We start from the raw sequence: 25098 nt of genomic DNA on the forward strand, positions 1-25098 counted from the left end.
GCAGAAAGCAAGGTGACCTTTTCATTAGAAGCTCTCTAAAAGTTGGTTCAGTTTCCACAGAGAAGTTGCTTTCAAATTTCCTGCTTTCTAATTGGTGGTGAGATCTCTTAAGGAACCTGCTTTCTTTTAATCAAATCAGTGTTATCAGCTCCACGTCATGACCCTGACTACTTTTATGCTGGTTGCACCTGAATCTGGGAAGTTTCTGCTCAGTTTGTTCCGTAAAATAAAACTCTCGTCTTCCTGGGAACTTCAATGACTGACTTTTTGGCTTTGCACCGTCAGATATGTGATGTTTCCAAGTGCAGAAAGTCTCAGGTTTTATGGGACAGACCAGCTCACCTGTGTTACTGCTCCCTCTCTGCTAGCATTTATGTTCTAACTTCCTCTACTCTGTTAAATCCATTACTACCCTTCCATCTGCTTTCTATCTTTCAAAAATGTGATGAAAACTCTCCACATTTTTACAATTTCAGTCTCTGTGAAACCCACATAGCTCTAAATGTCAGCTATGGTCTGATTTTTAGACCATCAGACCTGGTCTGATGACTAAATTCAAGTGATAATGAGATGGATGGATATCTGCCAATGTCCAAATTTAGCAATTGTTTCAGAGGCTACTGAAAATCTAGAGATCAGGCAAAAATCCAGATCAGAGATCTGAAACCAAAGAACATTCTAACTTCACAAGATTCCCTGCTGAAGTATCAAAGCAGGCAGCCTCCAGCCAATAAGGGGTGAATCAGAAAAGGAATTGGAAAAGAAGTGGTGAGTTTGCAGAGAAAAAAAAAAATTTTTCTTTAAGTAAAACAGACCTGCAGTGTTAGCAGTTGACATTAAAAAAAAAATTTAAATGATGAGCCTGTGGCTTTAATATTACTGCTCTATCCAGCCCTCTGAATCTTTTTATCATACCTAAAGAATTGTTCATTCATCTTTCAGGAATACATTAGAGCAAGAGAGTTTTCCCATAGGCAAAAGCATTATACATATTTGCAAATGTCTTACATAATGATGTGAACGCTATGCATAGGGATGTTTTGAAGAAAGGTAGAAACAATGCAGCAATTTCCATTCTGTTTCATTAGCTATCATACTCTCAAGTAAAGGGAGTTTCCCTTGTTGTTTATGCTGTTTTCAAATGTAAAAAGGCCAGCATTTTGAATTCATGGTACTGCCTGTAAATAGGAACGCTGGTTGTTATGTGATGGAAAAGCTTTATTTCTTCATAGAGATGTTTTGTCTTACATTTCCAGTCATTATTTCTAATAACTTATATTCAAATGGCTCCTTATTCAGGAAATAAGACCAATTTTTTATTGGGATCCAAAAGTATTTTCAATATATCACAGACAGGGAAGAAAACTGTAAATCTCAGTTGTAGGTACAAAATAAATTGTCTTTTAATTTAGCTTGTTATGGTCAACTCGGGTTAAAAATTTTATTTTTGTAGTAGAGCCTTCATGACTTATGTTAGGACTCAGTTGTCAATGTAAAAAAATAAAAATAGAAGTCCCAACAGTTTAGTGCCTGCTTTACATCCACATAAGAATTTCCCTTTCATTATACCCCAGATTCTGGCAGCTTATTATAGCCATTGTTAAATTTGTGCTCTGCTTTTACAAATGACCCTTGTACGAGTCTCTTGGGCCTGCTGAGAGAAGCCAGGCCCCTCTCTTTTCCTTGTGTCAATTCTTCTGTGAACCTTTGTAATTAGCCACTTAACAAATTGAGGGAAATGAACCTTCAGCTGCAAAGTATATCCTGGAGTTAAGTCAACCATATGACAGGCAAAACCGATACATGAAAATCTCCTGAACTCAATTGTTGAGTTGCCTCAAGGGTTAAGAGGCATTCTACCAGCAACAGCCTAAAAGAAAAGCCTTAGAAGTGATGTTTTTGATGGTTCGTTATCCAAATGCCTGTTAGCTTTTCCAAGAAACATCTTGCATTAGAAGAAGCACACATTTCATTATGGGTACTTATTTTTACAAATCTTTTGTTTCGCAGAAGAAAAATGTCAAAAATTGACTTTTTTGGACAGAAACAAGATCCTCAGGCTTCAAACTTACCCATTAAATGTTTAAGAAAGAAAAAAATAAATAAATAAAGAGCGGATGGAAGGGAAAAAGGAAGGAAGATGAAAGAGAAAGGAAAAAGCTTTTGGGCTGCAGTATTTAGGTACAGAAAAATGACATCATATATATTAAGATATTCATGAATTTGTTTTCAGAATCTATAATAGGGACCCTAAGAGCAGGGTGCTATCATTACGAACTCTTCCCTTTTTATTACTAATTAGACTTCTAAATGTGAGGGTAAATGTACCTCAGAGAGTATGTATTAAAAAGTTGCATATGCATAAGCGATCATTTCAAATTCATCTTCCAACAAAAACTTCAACTTTGATATTTTCTCATGTTCCCACTTACATCACATTAACATAGTCTTTTATATTTAATTTCTAAATTCCATTGTGATCTTTCTATCAAGGTATTTACATTGGGGAGCTGTCTAATATCTTAATCCCCGATTCAATAGCCAACAGTCAAATATTATCAATTTAATGTATCCTATTAACCTCAGCAATTCTTTTTCAAGTTTAATGTATATTGCCTCTCATGTATACCATGAAATTGATCTAGTTTAGTGACATATCCAAATCAAAAATGTAGATGATACCTTTTACACAGAACTGGGGAGATATAAATGAAGTTTATATTCTATGAGAGTGTAGAGTATTTTAATATTAGAAGATAAAAAATTTTAAGATGCTGTAATGTAGTAAGATACCAAAATCCTTTATGTCTTGAAGGTAATAAAATGAAGCACAGTAGCATCTCTATAGTTGTCAGTGAGATAAAATGAGACAGGTTTCACTTCACACAAGCTTAAAGTTTTATTGTAATTAAAAATTTTACTTTTATTATAATACAGATCCCCAATATCTTAAAGGCTTACAGCAGCAAGCCATTGGTTTCATTGACTATTAAATCTGCTGCATAGTCTATTAAACTGGATGGGTGACATTGCTTTGTTAAGGCTGCATCTCTGCAAGATCTGTGAATTCATCCATACTTACCTACCTTTTTTTTTTTTAGCTTCTATTGATTTGGGGCTTCTACTTAGACTTCCCTGGTGGCTCAGATGGTAGAGAATCTGACTGCAATGTGGGAGACCTGGGGTCTATCCCTGGGTTGGGAAGATCCCCTGGAGAAGGGAATGGCAACCCACTCCAGTATTCTGGCCTAGAGAATCCCATGGAAGAGTCGAACATGACTGAACGATTTTCACTTTCACTTTTCCAACACACAACATAACAACAATATTCCCATATATATGCATATATATATGTATGTATACATATATATATATATATACTACATTTTTTCTTTTCATCTGTTGATGGCATTTAGGTGTTTATTGTAAATGATGCGGCAACGAACATGCAAGTCAGTAGCAAAAATCAAATAACTTGATTTAAAAAAAGGAGAAAGGACCTGAAGAGGCATTTCTCAAAAGATGACATAAATATCTAACAGGCATGGAAAAGGTGCTCAATTTCACAAATCAAAGAAATGCAAAAAAATCACAATGAAATATCAATTAGCATCTGCTAACATGCTTGTTCAGAGAAGGCAATGGCAACCCACTCCAGTACTCTTGCCTGGAAAAATCCCATGGACAGAGGAGCCTGGTAGGCTGCAGTCCATGGGGTCGCTAAGAGTCAGGCACAACTGAGCGACTTCACTTTCACTTTTCACTTTCATGCATTGGAGAAGGAAATGGCAACCCACTCCAGTGTTCTTGCCTGGAGAATCCCAGGGACAGAAGAAATGGTGGGCTGCAGTCTATGGGGTCCCACAGAGTCGGACACGACTGAAGTGACTTAGCAGCAGCAGCAGCAATATGCTTGTTATCAAGATGAGATAACAAATATCGGTAAGACTGTGAAGAAAAGGGACCCCTTGTGGACTGTTTGTGGGAATGTAAATTGGTTCAGCTTTGTGGCAAACAGTATAGAGATTCCTCAAAAAGTTAAAAATAGAACCACCATATTTTATTATCCATCGATCCCACTTCTGGACATGTACCTGAAGAAAATAAAATTGGGATCTCAAAGAGATTCCTGACTCCAATGCAAATCCTTATTGTATGACTGACAGTGTGCCAGGCATTGTTCTAGGCAGTTAACATAAATGAATTGGAACTTCCTGGTGGACCAGTGGTTAAGTGGACAGTTAAGTGGACTTCTCTGGTGGCTCAATGGCCATGGGACTGAGAAGCCCACACACTACTACTAGAGAGAGTAGACCCCTCTTGTCACACTAGAGAAAGCCCACATGCAGCAACAAAGACCTAACATGGCCTCAACCCACAAAAAATACTTAATATAATCACCATTGCAACCCTATGGGAGAAATACTCGTATCATCTTCATTCTACAGATGAGAAAACTGAGACCAGTGAGGGTAAGTTCACACAGGCAGAAAGTGGGCAAAACTGGGCTGTGAACCTGGCTGCCTAGCCTAAGTCTCTGAGTTTGATCCCCAGCCATGGTGATTTGTTTCCCTGACCTAGTTGTCCAGCTCTGTTGCCCAAATTGACTTGTTTTTCAGTATCGCATAACTAGTACAAGAAATCTCTCCAGCAGTTCTCCTTGGCTGTTGTTGTTCAGTCACTAAGTCATGTCTGACTCTACAGTCCCACAGACTGTAGAACGCCAGGTTCCCCTGTCCCTTATTATATCATGGAGTTTGCTCAAACTTATGTGCATTGAGTCAATGATACCACTGAACCATCTCATCCTCTATCACTCCCTTCTCCTCCTTCCCTGAGTCTTTTCCAGCATCAGTGTCTTTTCCAATGAGTCGGCTCTTCGTATCAGGTAGCCAAAGGAATGGAGCTTCAGCTTCAGCATCTGTCCTTCCAACGAATATTACGGTTGATTTCCTTTAGGATTGACTGGTTTGATCTCCTTGTAGTCCAAGGAACTCTCAAGAGTCTTCTCCAATACCACAATTCAAAAATATTAATTCTTTGGCACTCAGCCATCTTTATGGGCCAACTCTCTCATCCATACATGACTACTGGAAAAGCTAGAGTTTTGACTATACACACCTTTGTTGGCAAAGTGATGTCTGCTTTTTAAAACACTGTCTAGGTTAAAGATATGTTAACTTGTCAGTAGCCTTCTTTCCTAAATCGTTGCTTAATTTAGAGACCTGTTAACTAAAAGCTGGTCAGGTAGCATTAAAGGGACCATATAATCTATTGAATTGGGTGGGACACTTTAAAGAAAGGAACTACGTGGTATTAGTAATCATACACTCGACAACAGGCGAAACTGGGACTGTGTCAAGCAAATCTGGGCATTTAGTCTTCCTAGCAAAATATCTCAAAGCCTGGAAGTTCAGCATTTTTATGGTGTGGACAGAACAACAGCTGACAATTCGTGCCAGTTCTCCGGATGCCCTTGCAAAATGGCAGCCAATAATATATCCAGATGGAGACACTCTAGGTACCCTTGAGAATAGTCTTAGCTTTTATCCAGATTGCTGATTGAATGAATGAATGAATAGGTGATAATGGGGGAAAATTGAACACGCTGGAGCACACAGCACTGCTGTGGGATCACAGATTGTGTCTTCCCAGCCCTTCCTGATTTACAGAATAGGTTGTAAAATGTTGTAACTGAAAGTCAAGTTGCCTATAAAATATAGAAAATCTACAATCTTTATTCCTGTTTGGCCTATTAGGGTAGATTAATTCTGGTGGTATGGCTGCTAAGACACCTATAATTTGATGATAATGTTCCTCATTTTCAAAATGTTGTTCCAACTTTGATGGCTGGAGTTAGAAAAAGTGCAATTCCATAAACGTGTGTCTGCCTATGTACTGAGGTATTTCCACTTTGGAATTTTTTTGTTTGTTCTTTCCTGCATCGGACGCCTTGGACCTGCTCCATCTATCTAAGACCAGCCTTTCTTGACAGTCAGACTCAAGGTTAGCTTCTTTTGTAATGGTTTTCTCCACTACCGCCCTCCAGGGTGAACTCTCACCCACCAAAAGCCTATAACACATTCTATGTCTTTCATCATAAAAGATACAGTAAGTGCTCCCTGAACTGGTGGACACACATTTATTCACACATTAATTAAATAAGAAAGTTTTTTACAGAGCAGATGATCTTTTGTGTCCCTGTTACTGAAAAAAATATATATGTGATGACATGTGAATGTGTTACAGAATGAATTCTCAGGCTTCCTTTTATTGTAACATGCTTTCCCAGTATCTCAGATGGAAAAGGATCCACGTGCAATGTAGGAGACCCAGGTTTAATCCTTGAGCTGTGAAGATTCCCCTGGAGAAGGGCATGGCCACCCACTCCAGTATTCTTGCCTGGAAAATCCCATGGACAGAGAAGCCTGGCAGACTACAGTCCATGGGATCATAAAGAGTCCTACAAGACTGAGTGACTTAACATGCATGTATAGTTCTCTAAACACAGCCCTAATGCTCTAAAAGTTACAGCATCCCATGTGAGTACAACATGTACCGGAATTCAAGTGAAGGTGGCCTGTTGGGTTTCTTCTTCAGTTTTCCAGCTCTACCAAGGAAGAAAGAATAAAGAGTAAACTCAGGCACAAAGATCCTTGTTATTTTCACAAAGGCCACTCAAGGAGGTTTTCTGAGTCCTTACTCTGTTTTGTTCTTCAGTATGCCACATGATGAATTTATATTTTTTAATGGGGGTGAAGTATACCAACCTAATTATGACCAACTTAGACAGCATATTAAAAAGCAGAGACATTACTTTGCCAACAAAGGTCTGTCTAGTCAAAGCTATGGTTTTTCCAGTAGTCATGTATGGATGTGAGAGTTGGACTATAAAGAAAGGTGAGTGCTGAGGAATTGATGCTTTTGAACTGTGGTGTTGAAGAAGACTCCTGAGAGTCCCTTGGACTGCAAGGAGATCCAACCAGTCCATCCTAAAGGTGATCAGTCCTGAGTGTTCACTGGAAGGACTGATGTTGAAGCTAAAACTCCAATACTTTGCCCACCTGATTCATTGGAAAAGACCTTGATGCTGGGAATGATTGAAGGTGGGAGGAGAAGGGGATGACAGAGAATGAGATGGTTGGATGGCATCACTGACTAGATAGACATGAGTTTGAGCAAGCTCTGGGAGTTGGTGATGGACAGGAAAGCCTGGTGTGTTGTAGTCCATGGTGTTGCAAAAGAGTCGGACACAACTGAGCAACTGATCTGAACTGAACTGAAGTACACCAAGGACACTAGCAGAAGAATGAAAGTGAAAGTGAAATTGAAAGTTGCTCGGTCGTGTCTGACTCTTTGTGACCCTATGGATTATATAGTCCATGGGAATTCTCCAGGCCAGAATACTGGAGTGAGTAGCCATTCCCTTCTTCAGGGGATCTTCCCAACCCAGGGATCAAACCCAGTTCTCCTGCATCGCAGGCAGATTCTTTACCAGCTGAGCTACCAGGGAAGCAGAAGAATGAACCTCCATATTTTTTCTTCTTCTTGTTGCCATCTCTGGTAACTGTTCCTGATTGGCAAAAGCAGAACTTAAAACAGTATGATGATGGTAGATGTTACTACAGTCCTTCTGGTTTCATCTCCACACTTTTCACATAGTTCAGTTCAGTTCAGTCTCTCAGTCTTATCCAACTCTGCGACCCCATGGACTACAGCACGCCAGGCCTCCCTGTCCATCACCAACTCCCAAAGTTTACTCAAACTTATGCCCACTGAGTCGGTGATGTCATCCATCCAACCATCTCATCCTCTGTCATCCCCTTCTCCTCCTGCCTTCAATCTTTCCCAGCATCAGGGTCTTTTCCAATGAGTTAGCTCTTCTCATCAGGTGGCCAAAATATTGGAGTTTCAGCTTCAGCATCAATCCTTCCAATGAATATTCAGGACTGATTTCCTTTAGGATGGACTGGTTGGATCTCTTTGCTGTCCAAGGGACTCTCAGGAGCCTTCTCTAACACCACAGTTCAAGAGCATCAATTCTTCGGCACTCAGATTTCTTTCTAGTCCAACTCTCACATCCATACATGACTACTAGAAAAACCATAGCCTTGACTAGACGGACCTTTGTTGGCAAAGTAATGTCTCTGCTTTTTAATATGCTGTCTAGTTTGGTTATAACTTATATTCATGGGTGCTGTTAATGGAGAATTCATACTGAAAATGAAGGTGATTTGGTAGGGCAAGAGTGAAAAAAATTCTCTAATTTCTGAATAACGCTGCAAGGGGCAGCAAGAAATTTTGTGGCATCTGGACACAGAGTAATGTTTCCCTTATTGAGTTGGGTAATTGAGAATGTGGGTGTACAGGAAAATGGAGTTAATGCAAATGAGCAGTATATCCAAAGTGTCACAGGTTCATGGGAAAACAGGATGCAGGGACGTATTATATATTTTAAAAACATAATGCCTTTATAGCAATTTTATCAATTCTTTTTGTCAATTTCACATATCTTGCTTCCCAGTGACAACTTGAAATTTTAAGCATATTGTTCTTAACTACATGATCATGATGAAGAGAAAGAAATTAGTCATATGATGCTATGTAGCAGGTGGTATTGACCTATTCTGAAATGCATTATCGGACCAATTTTAAAACAGAAGAATCAAAGTAATTGATTGGAGGCTGTGGGAATGCTGCTTCCATCAATATTTAAGTATATTTTGAATTCTGTATGCAGTTAAGCGAATCTAGTTGAAGTTCAGATAAGCATGATTTTTGATGCAGCAAAAAACAAAGAAAATATTCCAAAGGGCAAATTTTTAAGCTACATCACTCCAATACTTCATTCAAATAAAGAATGTTAGCATAAAATACCATTTCTTCATCATTTGTAAAGTAGGTTATTCTCACTTTGAGGAAAATGTATTTTAGAGAACTCTCCAACATGAGTTTTGAGGAATAATAAAATATCTAAGATTTATTGCCAAAATGCTAAGAAGGTAAAATTTTGAGTTATAATTTGCCAGTCTCTACTAGAATAACTCTTGTACTGTAAGTTTTATCTGAAATATGTTGAATAGATACATTGTTTCTACTGCTTTTTCCATTACCCTATTCCTGACATATTGTTGTTTGCTTAGTCGCTAAATTGTGTCTGACTCTTTTTGGACCTCATGGACTGTAGCCCCCCAGGCTCCTTTGTCCATGGGATTTCCCATGCAAGAATATTGGAGTGAGTTGCCATTTCCTTCTCCAGACATATTATGGTATCTATAAGTTAATTTCTTTATGATCCTTAAATTACCTTTGCTTAAAGATGATTAAGCAAATTCCTCTTGATTTTGTTTCATTATTTCATTCGGGAAAACCAAGACACATCTGGTTGCATGTGTCAAGCTTTTCATCTACTCAGACACAAAACAGTCATGAGGTAGATGGACAAATGAAATCAAGTTTCAAACAAATTGCATTTAACATGTAAGAAAGTTCTCCTCTTAATGAAAATTCACGGATTACTGTCATGGAGGCCTTGCTTCTCAATTGTCCCCTCTCTTGTTTTCACGGTTGAGAGAAGCTCATCTTTCTTAAGCAGATTTGGGAGCCCCCTGAGCACACAGCCATACAATTGACACATGAGTTGATCTGCTGATATCTTGAAGCTCAGCCCATACTAATGGAAGGCATTCAAACAATCCTTCTCCACCGTTCACTTAACAAGCATAATAATAAATGAGTATTTAAAGTATCAGCAAATATATTAACTGGAAATGAGTAGGTTTCATTTGTAACCAGTGCCTACAGGTTGATTAACAAGAAGGAGCTTTGGTGTTGAGACCAGGCTCCCTGATGCTGCCTGGGTGGGTGCCATTAAGAGCCAGTGAGCTCTGCAGGGTAATTACCAGATACCAGCGTGCTCTTTTGGAGAAGGCAATGGCACTCCACTCTAGTACTCTTGCCTGGAAAATCCCATGGATGGAGGAGCCTGGTAGGCTGCAGTCCATGGGGTCGCTAGGAGAGGGACACGACTGAGCGACTTCACTTTCAGTTTTCACTTTCATGCATTGGAGAAGGAAATGGCAACCCACTCCAGTGTTCTTGCCTGGAGAATCCCAGGGACGGGGGAGCCTGGTGGGCTGCCGTCTATGGGGTCGCACAGAGTCGGACACGACTGAAGTGACTTAGCAGCAGCAGCAGCAGCGTGCTCTTTGGTTGCTTAAAAAAGTGCTGCCTGCCATTTGCCTAAACCTATAAACCATCATCTGTGATCCACAGCAGCCATTAAGTGAGAAACATCTCCTCATCAGAGACTTGGGCAAACAAAAGAGACCTCATGGTATTTAAGGAGCCAGATGGATATATTTGAATGTCAACTTTAAAGATCACTTTTTCAATAATGGAGGATTAGACAGAAACATTTGGTACTAAGTGAAAGAGGAAACACAGAGGTATTTAAATAAAAATGAAACTAGGCATATGTAATAGTTGAAGGAGCATATCTTTCAACAACTTATGGTTCTAAAACCTTCTAGTGGTTAGCAGACTTAATAGAATATAGAAACCTAACTTGTCACCTTGGACACAATTGAGTCACCTTTGTCTTATTTATTCTAACCATCCATATGCATCGGGAAAGGGGGGATGAAGAAGATAGTGGAAATTCCCTCACAGTGGGAGGGTAAAATTCTAGCAAATAGGCAACATTTTCTTTAGGGCATGAGTTACTAATTAGTTCTACAAAAAAAATAGCTAATTACTGAAAATGATATATCAGCACACACAAAAAAGTAATCTTAGACCTAGAGATAACCTTCTATCACAAACTAATTGATCTAGAAGTTTTAAAAATGTACCACTTAAAATGCCTCTGTAAGCATAGTAATAGTTCCAGGAGCAATAAACCTTCTAAAGGCATCACTGAGTTAGTTCAATTAATTGTCTGATTGGAAGAATCTCCAAAACTTTGAGGAAGCTCTTGTTTTTATAGTTAAGGATCTTCTGGGCATTTAGTTGCCTACATTCAACAATGTTGTCTAACTGCTTTGCATAATTGGTAGAGCTAAAAGGCTATTCTACTACATTAAAAAACACAATTATAAATGTATGAGTTTCCCCCAGTCAGAAGGTACTGATTTTTTTTTCCTGATGCCAAAATAACAGCATTTACAAATGTTTTCATGAACTGTGAGAAGCTGGTGCTGACTGTGTTCTAATGTGGGATTAGGTCAACAGCTCTCTTGAAAGAACGAAAACCAACCCAGGGCCAAACAGGCAGACAGGCCTAATTAAGCACCCCAGAGGAAAGAAGCTCTCAGAGAACTTCGAGGGACTTGACCCCTGCTTTGTACTTCACCAGGTTTCTCTGTACCTTTGCCACTTTCCTCTGGATTTATTATTTTTTTATGAATTATTTAAACATGGCCATTTCACATCTACAATTAGTTTTCAAAGAGAAGGCAACAGGAGAAAATAATCACAAGTTACCCAGCTTGAGAACGGCTCCAGTTTTGGCAGGACGTGAAAGGCCTGGCCTTGCATCAGAGCCCGCCCTTGGTGGTGGCTTCCCAAACCCCCTTTTGTTTTAAGTCCCTTAGATTCAGTCTATATGTCAGTCTAAACCTCTATTTCCAACAGGGAGGACATGCAAATATCAGAGAGTCAATTTTCTAGGTTATCTGCCTGTGTTCCTTTTATGCACACAGATGGGAATTAATGATCATAATTTTAATTGTAGGAAAAAAAAACCTATGAAAAATGGGGTATTATTCATTATCATTAAGGAGTAAGGATCTATTGAAAAATGGACCTACTAGTACCACTGTGCTGTGCTAAGTCACTTCAGTTGTGTCCAACTCTTTTTGACCCTATGGACCATAACCCGCCAGACTCCTCCGTCCATGGGATTCTCCAAGCAAGGATACTGGAGTGGGTTGCCATTCCCTCCTCCAGGGAATCTTCCAGACTCAGGGATCAGACCTGCATCTCTCATGTTTCCAGCTTTGGCAGGTAAGTTCTTCACCACTAACCCCACCTGGGAAGCCCACTAACCCCTTGCAAAAAGTGATGTGCTTAATTGTTTTATTCTAATCATGCTTCCCCCTTCAGCACACAGAACCCCTTTAGTAGGGCAAGGCCTCCAAAAATCTCAGTATCCTGACTCCTTATTTCTTATCACAGAACTATTCAGCTGGAATAGACATCAAGAGACCATCAGATTCATCTTTCTGCCCTCAGGTAGGACTACACTCTGCTAGAACTCATAATGTGTGTGTGCTAAATTGGTTCAGTCGTGTGCGACTCTTTGTGACTCAATGGACTGTAGCCTGCCAGGTTCCTCTGTCCATGGGATTCTCCAGGCAAGAATACTGGAGTGGGTTGCCATGCCCTCCTCCAGGGAATCTTCCCGACCCAGGGATGAACATGAGTCTCTTTTATCTCCTGCATTGGCAGGCAGGTTCTTTACCACTAGCAACACCCGGGAAGCCCGGGAACTCACCATACTGTAATATAATACCATAGAAAGTGTTTTATCCACCACACTGAAAACTTTTCCAGGGTACAAGCTGAAGCCCAACCATTAATTTTTCTCAGAGCTTGGCATGTAACAGATCTCTAAAAATATCTGTATATGAAATAACTAAAACCCCAACCATGCAAAATGTATCTTTTTTTAAGGAAATATTTGAGGGAGAAGGACTTTAAAATTCACTCACCAGTCCTCTCTGCCCATTTTGATATTTCACAAGACTCCCTCTGGAATATTCTTTCCAGTGAATCAAACAGCAATTTTCATTCACTTCATTGTTATCAGTCCAGTGAAAGAAATATCTTGAAAATTTTCTAAAATGCATATGGACTCAACAGTTCCACTTATATTTGAAATTGGGAAAAATTCATTAATCTCTTGTATAGGTTAATACATGACTAGAAAAAGTCGTATTTGTATAACATTGAAACTATAAAAGATTATAAATTGGCATTTATTAAAGAGCTCCCCTGGTAGCTCAGCTGGTAAAGAATCCATCTGCAATGCAGAAGACCCCAGGTCTATTCCTGGGTCGGGAAGATCCCCTGGAGGAGGGCACGGCAATCCACCATAGTATTCTTGCCTGGAGAATCCCCATTGACAGAGGAGCCTGGTGGGCTGCAGTCCATAGGGTCACAAAGTCAGACATGACTGAGCGACTAAGTGCACACACACACAAAAAGCTACCATTTGCCAGGTATTCAATAAAAGACTGTCACTGTTATTGTCAGACTGTTACTCTGACAATATTACAAAATAAATTTTGCCCTCTCCAACTGACAGACATGGAGACTGAAACCCAGGGAGGCTAGAGGACTTTCCCAAGGTCACACAACAAGGAGGGGAGGAGCAGAGGAGCCAGGTTCCAAGGCTGCACCGGATGCCGATTATCCGACTATGCCTCGGCCACCACTTGCAGCCAGTTTCTTCTCTGTGATTAAATAAAGTCTGAATTAAGGTTAGACTTTTCTTTTCTAAGTTAGAGGCTAGAATCTACAAGTGGTAATGACCACAGCCACTTTAACTACAGTGAGAAGGGGGCAGCGGGCGCAAATCAACGGTCCCTCTTTCATCCATAATTTGGTTGTTGTTCGGTTGCTAAGTCATGTCTGACTCTTTTCGACCTCATGGGCTGCAGCACGCCAGGTTTCCTTGTTTTTCACCATCTCCCATGATTCAGTGGAGTCCCCATAATACTATACTGCGCCACATAAGCATAGAATTGAGATGATCGAAATGCCAGGATATTTTGAGTTCTTTATAAGGAGGATGAAACAGGACTCTTTCCTTGGTGCCTCCAGAGTGAACCTGTGACCCTTGGCAGGAGACAGGGTCCTACCACCAGCATCTGCCACCCAAGAGCCAGCCTGTGAGGCCCTGTCACTACTGCTCAACTTTTTCCTGGTGATGACTAGTCTCTAGTTACTTCTCTGCTCATTAGTCCTTACACATTAGGATGTGACGGAAAAAGGAGAAAAACCCCATCGGCTCAGTTTAAATTTTTCCCTATTTGTTAGTGAAGCAAAATGAAAATGGTGTTTCTAAACCTGGACTTGAAAACCAATGGTTTATCTGACAAGTTCATGGAATAGTAACAGTCACGTAACCATTACTGTTATTTAAGGCTTTGACAATATCAGGTTGAAATCTGATGTGTTCACAGAAGCTCTCTGAAAGCCATCACTAGAATACCTGAACTTTTTGAAGTGAAATTTCATGAAGACCAGGGGTTTCTGGTTAGTGTACCTGGACTAAAGAGAAAGGAACAGTCCATGAACTGTGACAGTAGCAAGAAGTGAGGCTGTGGCGGGGTCAGTGGGCTCCTGTCTCAGCAGCCTGTCGCCTCAGTGGCCTCGGAAGCAGCCAGTTGGAGGATGAACTGCTCTTTCTTACTCTGGGGTCCATGACTGCACAAGCTTCTAGTAGTTGAGGGCTTCCCAGGTGGTGCTAGTGGTAACCCTCCTGCCAATGTAGGAGTTGAAAGAGACTCAGGTTCGATCCCTGGGTCGGGAAGATCCCCTGGAGGAGGGCATGGCAGCCCATTCCAGGATTCTTGCCTGGAGAATCCCATGGATGGAGGAGCCTAGCAGGCTACAATCCATAGGGGTCACAAAGAGTCGGACACAACTGAAGGGACTTAGCACAAACTTGCATAGGATTTGGACTCTGTCAGACCCAAATCTCTTAGGTCACCATCTTTATGGACGAAAAGGGAAAAAGAAATGAGAATAAAATATGATAAGGGCAGGACTGGATGGCACTCCAAATCCTCCTGTGGCTTCAGATTCATCTCAGAGGGAAAGTCAAGGTTTTATGCAATCTCCCTTCCCTGCCCACGTTCCTCTCTAAGCCCAGACCCTCCTCCTCTCCCCAGTCATGTGCTCTTCCAGAGGCTTTGCCCCCTTGTTCTGCCCAAAACGTGCCCCATACATTCACATCTTAGGGTTTAACACTGGTTGTTTCTGCTGCTGGGATGTTTTTCCCATTAATATCTGAATGACCCACTCCCTCCTCTCCTTCCAGTCTTTGTTCAACTTTGCTTCACACCTAGTAGGCACTGAATTAACATTTATTGAATAAGTAAATGAATAAATGGTTGGATTGATAAGCATCATTTATTCATTGAATGAAGGTTAGTATGAAGCTATTATGCTAAGCACATTAGAAATACAAAGCTGATTTAGACCTGCAGGGAGCACTTCTGTAATAGTGACTTCAACCTGTATAAACATACCATTTTGTAGAAGAAGTGACAGCTTCCCAAGAGAGGTACAGCATGATGGGATTTTTATAGGGTCTTATTCAAGAACAGATTCTTCAAAATGAAGTTATGAGAATTAAAAGGGTTAAGATTATGCACAGTGAGGGGAAATTAGGAAAGACCTCAGGAAGCAGGTGGTATTTGAGTTGACGCATGGGGAAGACTGGGTTTGTCCATGTTGAGCTGAAGCCAATGTGAAAGTGAGAGAGATTTTACCAGGTGGAGAAAGTAGCAAGGATGAAATCATCCAAGGATCTAATGACTAGTGAGCAAGCTATTTGTTTTTGCTGAAGCATAAAGAATATAAAGGGTAAATTGATTTACATTTGGAGAAAGCTATAAATGGTAAAGGCAGGCATAGTCTTAAGCTGAATAGTCTGGGCCGTCGTGCATAGCGTGGTCCTGAATTGGGGGAGCCAGACACAAATGAAGAAACTTTTGCCAGTGGTCCAGAAAGGAAGGCAGGTAGTGGGGCTGAAAGGCAGTGAAAGGTAGTAGCAGTGGACATACAAAGAAGCAGTGAACAAAGATTATGGAAATCAATTTTAAAAGGAAACTAATTATGGAATGTATGGGAGGTAAGATAAGAGAAGATAGTAACTCACATGTTCTACTTATTAACTCTCCCCATCATAATTTAGGAACTAACCTGGTGGCTCAGCAGTAAAGAACCTGCTTACAATGCAGGAGACACAGGAGACATTGTAAATTTGATCCCTGGGTCAGGAAGATCCCCTGGAGTAAGGGAATGGCAACCCACTCCAGTATTCTTACCTGGAGAATCCCATGGACTGAGGAACCTGGTGGGCTACAGTCCGTAGGATCGCAGAGTCTGACACGACTGAAACTACTGAGCAGGCATACATGTAGGAGTATTTATAGATGTTGAAATGAACTAAATAAATTAAATTATAATGGCATGTGTGCTAAGTCTTGTCTGACCCTTTATGACCCTATGGACTGTAGCCCACCAGGCTCCTCTGTCCATGGGATTTTTCAGGCAAGAATACTGAAGTGGCTTGCTATGCCCTCCTCCAAGGGATCTCCCCAACCCAGGGATCTAACCCATAACTCCTGTATTGCAGGCAGATTCTTTACTTCTGAGTCACCAGGGAAGCCCAAATACCACCACACTTCAAAGCAAGTCACTTCATTCTACCACTCCTTAAAGCAAATAAGTGAGACACGAATAATTGTGGAATGAATTTGGCTTGATTCTGAGCTGTGATTTCAAGGAACAGCAATCTGAGCAGGAGGTAAGAGGGGCCAGGAAGTGTCTCCACCTAGACTGATTCATGTATGGAGGAAGACCCCATAAGGAGGGGTGACTGTGAGAGCCTAAGAGTGAACAGAAGAAGGTAAAGTGGCCCTGATGTGGCATTTTTAAATCTGCATTTTACACACAAGGAAATTGAGCCTTAACATCCTTAAATTGCATGAACTTACGTAGCTGGAAAGTAGCTGCTTAAGGATCTAATTCAAATTTTGATTCCAAATCCTATGGGTGTATCTACTAGAGAAATCTGTCATTTTTCTAATTCAGTTCAGTTCAATTCAGTCGCCCAGTTGTGTCAGACTCTTTGCAGCCCTATGGACTGCAGCACACCGGGTTTCCCTGTCCATCATCAACTCCCGGAGCTTGTTCAAACTCATGTCCACAGAGTCAATGATGCCATCCAACCGTCTCATCCTCTGTCATCTGCTTCTCCTCCTGCCTTCAGTCTTTCCTAGCATCAGTGAAATTCTAATTACCAACTGAACATAAAAGGGCATACTATGTTCTTTGGGTAAATCTAAACAACCATGATTTATTTTTTGATTTAATTTAATTATTTAATTATTTTTTTTTTTACTGTGCCACACAACTCATTGGATCTTAGTTCCCCAACCAGGGATCAAACCCACACCCCCTTCAGAGGAAGTGCAGAGTCTTAACCACTGGACCACCAGGGAAGTCAAGTATTTCCCCCTTGCTGACCTTTACAGTAAAAATATACTTTAAAAAAGCATAGTACTATGTGAATTTATATGGTGAAAATTATATTCGTATGAGATAGCTTTCAAACACCATGAAATAAAATACTACATTACTTAGAACTAGAGGCTACTAACCTAATTAGTGTACTAAGCATGAAATATACATGACTATACTATATGGCAAAAAATATATAATTGAAAATAATGGCTAGCTACATTTCAGAATTATACAAATGATACAATTATTTTATCTTATAAATGTTAAGATGACAGGAATATTGTTTAATAAATGGATTAAAAAGATGAGTTTTAGGGAATCCTATCATTTCAATATTACCTTGCTAGAACTGGGATAAAGCTTTGAGTATAGTTTAAGTTGGCTATTCTGGGGCTGGCTATGGAGAGACAAAATTTGCCTGACATTGCTCTGTGATTTCTTTCAATTATTTTCTCCATCTGCTAACTTAGCATAGACAACAGGCTCAGGAATTCCAGAGAGAGGTTAAGAGGGGCGCAAATAAATATAAAGCAGACCAACCACTCCTTACAGTTGTCTTTAGTGAAAAAAAGTGAACATGTTAGTCTCTCAGTGGTGTCCGACTCTTTGTGACCCCATGGACTATAGCCCATCAGGCTCCTTGGTCCATGAAATTCTTCAGGCAAGAATACGGAAGTGGATAGCCATTCCCTTCTCCAGGGGAGCTTCCCGACCCAGGGATGGAACTCATGAATAGGTCTCATGAATAGGTTTCCTGCATTACAGGCGGATTCTTTATCATCTGAACCACTAGTGAAGAAATGAGGCTTAAATTTAAGTATGAAAAACAAAAAGAAAAAAGCCATGGAGCCCACAAAATGGAGAGCAGAAACCATACTTTTTGGGGAGTAATGTGCAATTGTCCTAAGACAGTCATTGAATGAGGAAATGGTCACTAAACAAAGGAATAAATTACAGACGGGATTCTTCTAAGAAACAAATCTAAACATGACCCCAGGGACTCCCCACAACCAAGTGGTAGAATTCAAATTCTATAGCAGAGTAGTGGGGTCCACTCCAGCCCGGCCCCATGGGCAGTTGCATCAGTTCAGTTCAGTCATTCAGTCGTGTCCGATTCTTTGTGACCCCATGAACTGCAGCACGCCAGGCCTCCCTGTCCATCACCAGCTCCCAGAGTTCACCCAAACCTATGTCCATTGAGTCAGTGATGCCATCCAACCATGTCATCTTCTGTCGTCCCTTTCTCCTCCTGCCCTCAATCTTTCCCAGCATCAGGGTCTTTTCAAATGAGTCAGCTCTTTGACCAGGTGGCCAAAGTATTGGAGTTTCAGCTTCAACATCAGCCCTGCCAATGAGCATCCAGGACTGATCTCCTTTAGGATAGACTGGTTGAATCTCCTTGCAGTCCAGGGGGCTCTGAAGAGTCTTCTCCAATACCACAGTTCAAAAGCATCAATTCTTCCATGCTCAGCTTTCTTTATAGTCCAACTCTCACATTCATACGTGACCACTGGAAAAACCGTAGCCTTGACAAGATGGACCTTTGTTGAAAAAGGTCTCTGCTTTTTAATATGCTGTCTAGGTTGGTCATAACTTTCCTTCCAAGGAGTAAGCGTCTTTTAATTTCATGGCTGCAGTCACCATCTGCAGTGATTTTGGAGCCCAGAAAAATAAAGTCAGCCACTGTTTCCACTGTTTCCCCATCTATTTGCCATGAAGTGATGGGACATGATGCCATGATCTTAGTTTTCTGAATGTTGAGCTTTCAGCCAACTTTTTCACTTTCCTCTTTCACCTTCATCAAGAGGTTCTTCTTCACTTTCTGCCATAAGGGTGATGTCATCTGCATATCTGAGGTTATTGATATTTCTCCCAGCAATCTTGATTCCAGCTTGTACTTCCTCCAGCCCAGTATTTCTCATGATGTACTCTGCATTTAAGTGAAATAAGCAGAGTGACAATATACAGCCTGGACGTACTCCTTTTCCTATTGGGAACCAGTCTGTTGTTCCATGTCCAGTTCTAACTGTTGCTTCCTGACCTGCATACAGGTTTCTCAAGAAGCAGGTCAGGTGGTCTGGTATTCCCATCTCTTTCAGAATTTTCCAGTTTATTGTGATCCATACAGTCAAAAAGAGGAGAGTGAAAAAGTTGGCTTAAAGCTCAACATTCAGAAAACTAAGATCATGGCATCTGGTCCCATCACTTCATGGGAAATAGTTGGGGAAACAGTGTCAGACTTTATTCTTTTGGGCTCCAAAATCACTGCAGATGGTGACTGCAGCCATGAAATTAAAAGATGCTTACTCCTTGGAAAGAAAGTTATGACCAACCTAGATGGCATATTCAAAAGCAGAGACATTACTTTGCCAACAAAGGTCCATCTAGTCAAGGCTATGGTTTTTCCAGTGGTCATGTATGGATGTGAGAGTTGGACTGTGAAGAAAGCTGAACACCAAAGAACTGATGCTTTTGAACTGTGGTGTTGGAGAAGACTCTTGAGAGTCCCTTGGACTACAAGGAGATCCAACCAATCCATTCTAAAGGAGATCAGTCCTGGGTGTTCTTTGAAAGGACTGATGCTAAAGCTGAAACTCCAGTACTTTGGCCACCTCATGCGAAGAGTTGACTCATTGGAAAAGACTCTGATGCTGGGAGGGATTGGGGGCAAGAGGAGAAGGGGACGACAGAGGATGAGATGGCTGGATGGCATCACTGACTCGATGGACAAGAGTTTGGGTGAACTCTGGGAGTTGGTGATGGACAGGGAGGCCTGGCGTGCTGCAGTTCATGGGGTCACAAAGAGTCGGACACGACTGAGCAATTGAACTGAACTGACACAGTCAAAGGCTTTGGCATGGTCAATAAAGCAGAAATAGATGTTTTTCTGGAACTCTCTTGCTTTTTCCATGATCCAATGGATGTTGGCAATTTGATCTCTGCTTCCTCTGCCTTTTCTAAAACCAGCTTGAACATCTGGAAGTTCACGGTTCACGTATTACTGAAGCCTGGCTTGGAGAATTTTGAGCATTACTAGCATGTGAGATGAGTGCAATTGTGCAGTAGTCTGAGCATTCTTTGGCATTGCCTTTCTTTGGGATTGGAATGAAAACTGACCTTTTCCAGTCCTGTGGCCACTGCTAAGTTATCCAAATTTGCTGGCAAATTGAGTGCAGCACTTTCACAGCATCATCTTTCAGGATTTGAAATAGCTCAACTGGAATTCCATCACCTCCGCGAGCTTTGTTCATAGTGATGCTTCCTAAGGCCCACTTGACTTCACATTCCAGGATGTCGCATTCCAGATGCAGTTGCATGCTTCACCATTAACCCTGTGCCACATGGTAACAGGTCCTTGGGAGACCCCTTAGCTGCACCTGCTTTCCCTCAAGGTCTTCAGTTCCTCATCAAGACCCCTTCTTGAAATCGTCCATGTTATCTTTTTTTTCTCCTTGTTTCCCCTGCTACTATTGCTGTACTTACGAATAGACTCAACTAGAAGTCTCTGTGTATCTTAGACTGGGAGCTGAGTCTAACTCTGAATACCTATCACTCACATGGTCTGGCTGCAAATGAGGCCCTGTAAAAGTTCTTTGAGTGAAAGAAGGAATATGGGGGAGAATGGATACATGTATATGTATGGCTGAGTCCCTTTGCTATTCACCTGAAACTATCACAACATTGTTAATTGGCTATACTCCAGTAAAATAAAAAGTTTAAAAAAAAAAGTAAAAAAGGAACAACGAACAAAGTAAGGAAAGAAGTGAAGAGAAACTGAAGCTCAACCTGAAAAGGGAACTGTTTTGCAGCTGAGTGTGCACAGTAGCTACTCTGAAAAGATATGGCTTCTAAAGTTCCTCTTCAACATCTGGAACTGAGTTTACATGAGACTAAAATGACTTGGGTTTTGATGAAAAAAATTACCTGTTGTTTGGCACTATGTGAGCTGAAAGAAATGACCATTTTATTAATTTTGTACTAATTTGTAATTTTTCTTTTGAAAATGTCAGACTTGTAGAAAGGTTGCAGAAATAGTACAGCAAATTCACATTCACACAATCCTCTAAATATTAGCATTTACCACTTTTTTTTCTGAGTAATTTAAAAGCAAACTGCAGGGATTAAGCCTACTTTATCTCTAAATGCTTTGTTGTGTTTTCTAAAAACAAGAAATTATTTTATGTAACTCTGTACATGGGCTTCCCTGGTGGCTTAATGGTAAAGAATCTGCCTGCTTATGCAGGAGATGCAGGTTCAAGTCTTGGGTCAGGAAGATCCCCTGGAGAAGGAAATTGCAACCCACTTGAGTATTCTTGCCTAGGAAATCCCATGGACAGAGGAACCTGGTGGGCTACAGTCCATGGGGTCACTAAAGAGTCGGACACGACTGAGTGACTAAACAACAACCTCAACAAACTTCTGTACAATAAACAAAATCAAGAGTCTAACGCTGCTGCTGCTGCTGCTGCTGCTGCTGCTAAGTCGCTTCAGTCGTGTCTGACTCTGTGTGACCCCATAGATGGCAGCCCACCAGGCTCCACTGTCCCTGGGATTCTCCAGGCAAGAACACTGGAGTGGGTTGCCATTTCCTTCTCCAATGCAGGAAAGTGAAAAGTGAAAGGGAAGTCGCTCAGTCATGTCCGACTCTTTGCGACCCCATGGACTGCAGCCTACCAGGCTCCTCTGTCCATGGGATTTTCCAGACAAGAGTGCTGGAGTGGGGTGCCATTGCCTTCTCCGAGTCTAACGCTGAGACAGTGCTATTATCTAATCTATAGACCTTCATTCAGATGTTGTCGATTGACTTAGCATCTTTTGTAAGAAAGAAAATCCAGAGTCACGTGTTTCATTCAAGTCATTGTGTCTCTAGTCATCTTTAATCTGGAACAGTATTTCAGTCTTTTTTTTTTTGTATTTCAGGACTTTTAAGAGCACAAGCCAATTATCTTATAGCATGTCTCTCATTGTGGGTTGGCCTGATGTTTCACAGAAATTTAGAATTAGGTTTTACACTTTTGGCAGGAATGTTAGAGAAGGGAGGCTGAAGTTTTCTCAGCACTTCACGTCAGACAGCACCGATTAGATTCATGCTTTTGTTGATGATGTTAACTTTGATCATTGTGTTATGGGAAGCTTCACGTGTTTTCCCATTTTACCCTCTTTAATGAGTAACCATTCTGTAGAGAAATACTAGGAAATTCTATAAATAATCCTCCTCAAACTTCCACCCCCAACTTCCAGTGTCCATTAAGGATACTTCTCTGAATTGATTTTGATGATGATAATGATGGTGGTTGCCAAAAGGTGATTTTCTAATTTCATGCTTTTCTCACCTTTATAAGCTGCCTTTCTATTGTAAGGGACAGCGTTTCCTTCTCATCAACTTATTTATGTATTCATATTAACGTAAACTCAATGTTTGTGTTAGCTTGAACTCATGGAGTTTTACCCTAGTCAGCAGGTCACAAACTTTTATTTTTATTATTTATTTTGATTCCCAAATGGTCCCAGATTTGGCTGGTAGAAAACCCTCAAGCTGGCTCCTGAGTCTCCTTGGTTTTTAATGTTTTTCAGTGGCTCTATCTGCCTTTGTATTTGATCTCATTGTTTGCGCGCGTGTGTGTGTGTGTGTGTGTGTGTGCGCGTGTGTGTGCACGTGAGTGTAGTACTCTTTCACCACTTATCACTGAAGGTTTTGCTCTTCATAATTAAATTTTATATAGAACAAATCCCAATACCAATTTATGACCATAATTTAACACAGTAACAGCAGTGAATGTAGTTTTTCAAAGTAAACCTGCATTTTCTTTTTTCCCTAACTGCTCCTTTCTTAATCATTTTATTTGTAGATGCAGAAATGGCTCAACTGATAAAAAATATATATAATATATATGTATATATCAGTTTAGTTCAGTTGCTCAGTCATGTCCGACTCTTTGAGATCCCATAGACTGCACCATGCCAGGCTTCCCTGTCCATCACCAACTCCTGGAACTTACTCAAACTCATGCCCATCACATCGGTGATATATATATGGGTTCTGTTAACATAGGCAAGGTGAAATAGCAAGTTGAAGAAATCCCCTGGGTCATTATAGTAAAATGCCACATCTTTCTGTCAATGAAAGAGTTATTAACTTTCTGCTTTGTTCTTGGGGCTAAGAGTGTATGTGTGGGTGCAGGGCGGTGAGCCCAAGATGGAAAGGGGTGAGAGGCAGTGTGGCATAGGGCTGCATACCCCCGAAATCTTAACAGTCTACAATGATAACGTGTAAAGAACAGTTACTCAATAGGGCTTACTCTGCCTATAACAATATATTTGTCTCTATGAAAATACAGAGGCAGATATATTTATTTGCATTTACGAATGACATAGGATTTCAAGGTTTCTACGGCTATTGTTTTTTTCTTTTTTGAAGTTTGATGTCAGTAGTTTCTTTTGGAGACAAAGCATTGCAAGAGACCTGCCATGCTTTCCTGCTTCCCCAGGGCTCAGACTTAGGCTAGGAAAGACAGACATTATAATCTGGGTTCAACACTCAAGTTGTGTAAACTCAGCAGCTGGTGGGCCTGTGGTTTCTAGGACAGCTGGCTTGTTCTAACAGTAGTACCCCTCACTCCATGTCTCTACTGACCAGGCCTATAAGGCTAATTTTAAGACAAGCAACACCTCAAGCAACGTATATAGAGGAAGTAATATTTATCCTTTATGACTACCTTTTCAAACACTAGAATGTCTTGTGTAAACTCTAGCAGATACAGCCGTAAAAATGGGTGGTCATGGGTCTTCAGAGGGCCATGGATCCTCCAGCAAGGGTGCCCTGTCTTTGCTGAGCTAACCTCTCCAGCCACAACTGCCAAGGACACATCCCACAATTGACCCAAGCAAGTCTAAGGAGGAAATTCACCAGAGTGCAATTCCCCAAATTATTATCTGGACATAATTGTGCATTAACAGTTGTCCTATAGTTAGCTCCCATGATGATGTGGGCTGGGTTTTTTTTTTTTTCCATTGGAGTATAGTTGCTTTTCACTGCTATGGTGGTTCCTGCTGTACAGCAAAGTAAGTCAGACATATATATGTATACACATATATCCCCTCTTTTTAAAATTTTCTTCCCCTTTAAGGTCACCACAGAACATTGAGTAGAGTTCCTTGTGCTTTATAAAAAGTTTGCATTAGTTATCCATTTTATACATAGTACTGTATATATATTTGGAGAAGGCAATGGCACCCCACTCATATACTCTTGCCTGGAAAATTCCATGGACAGAGGAGCCTGGTAGGCTGCAGTCCATGGGGTTGCTAGGAGAGGGACACGACTGGGAGACTTCACTTTGACTTTTCACTTTCATGCATTGGAGGAGGAAATGGCAACCCACTCCAGTCTTCTTGCCTGGAGAATCCCATGGACGGGGGAGCCTGGTGGGCTGCCCTCTATGGGGTCGCACAGAGTCGGACACGACTGAGGTGACTTAGCAGTATATATATTGGGGCTTCCCTTGTAGCTCAGTCGGTAAAGCATCTGCCTGCAGTGCAGGAGACCCGGGTTCGATCCCTGGGTTGGGAAGATCCCCTGGAGAAGGAAATGGCAACCACTACAGTATTCTTGCCTGGAAAATCTCATGGACAGAGGAGCCTGGTGTATATATGGGCTTTCCTGGTAGCTAAGACAGTAAAGAATCTGCCTGCAATACAGGGGACCCAGGTTCCATCTCTGGGTCAGGAAGATCCCCTGGAGAAGGAAATAGCAACCCACTCCAACATTCTTGCCTGAAAAAGCTCATGGAGAGGAGCCTGGCAGTCTACAGGGTTTCAGAGAGTCAGACACGACTG

The 25098-nt window shown here is 41.0% G+C and overlaps 1 non-coding gene across 1 annotated transcript; it reads left to right on the top strand.

Moving 5' to 3' along the window:
* The first annotated feature begins 24760 nt into the window (after nt 1–24760).
* TRNAC-GCA lies at nt 24761–24832 on the top strand. Its single transcript has one exon. It is a non-coding gene; the product is annotated as a tRNA-Cys (tRNA).
* The last annotated feature ends 266 nt before the right edge of the window (nt 24833–25098 follow it).

The sequence above is a fragment of the Bubalus bubalis genome, chromosome 13, assembly GCF_019923935.1.
Source record: "Bubalus bubalis isolate 160015118507 breed Murrah chromosome 13, NDDB_SH_1, whole genome shotgun sequence".
NCBI lineage: Eukaryota > Metazoa > Chordata > Mammalia > Artiodactyla > Bovidae > Bubalus > Bubalus bubalis.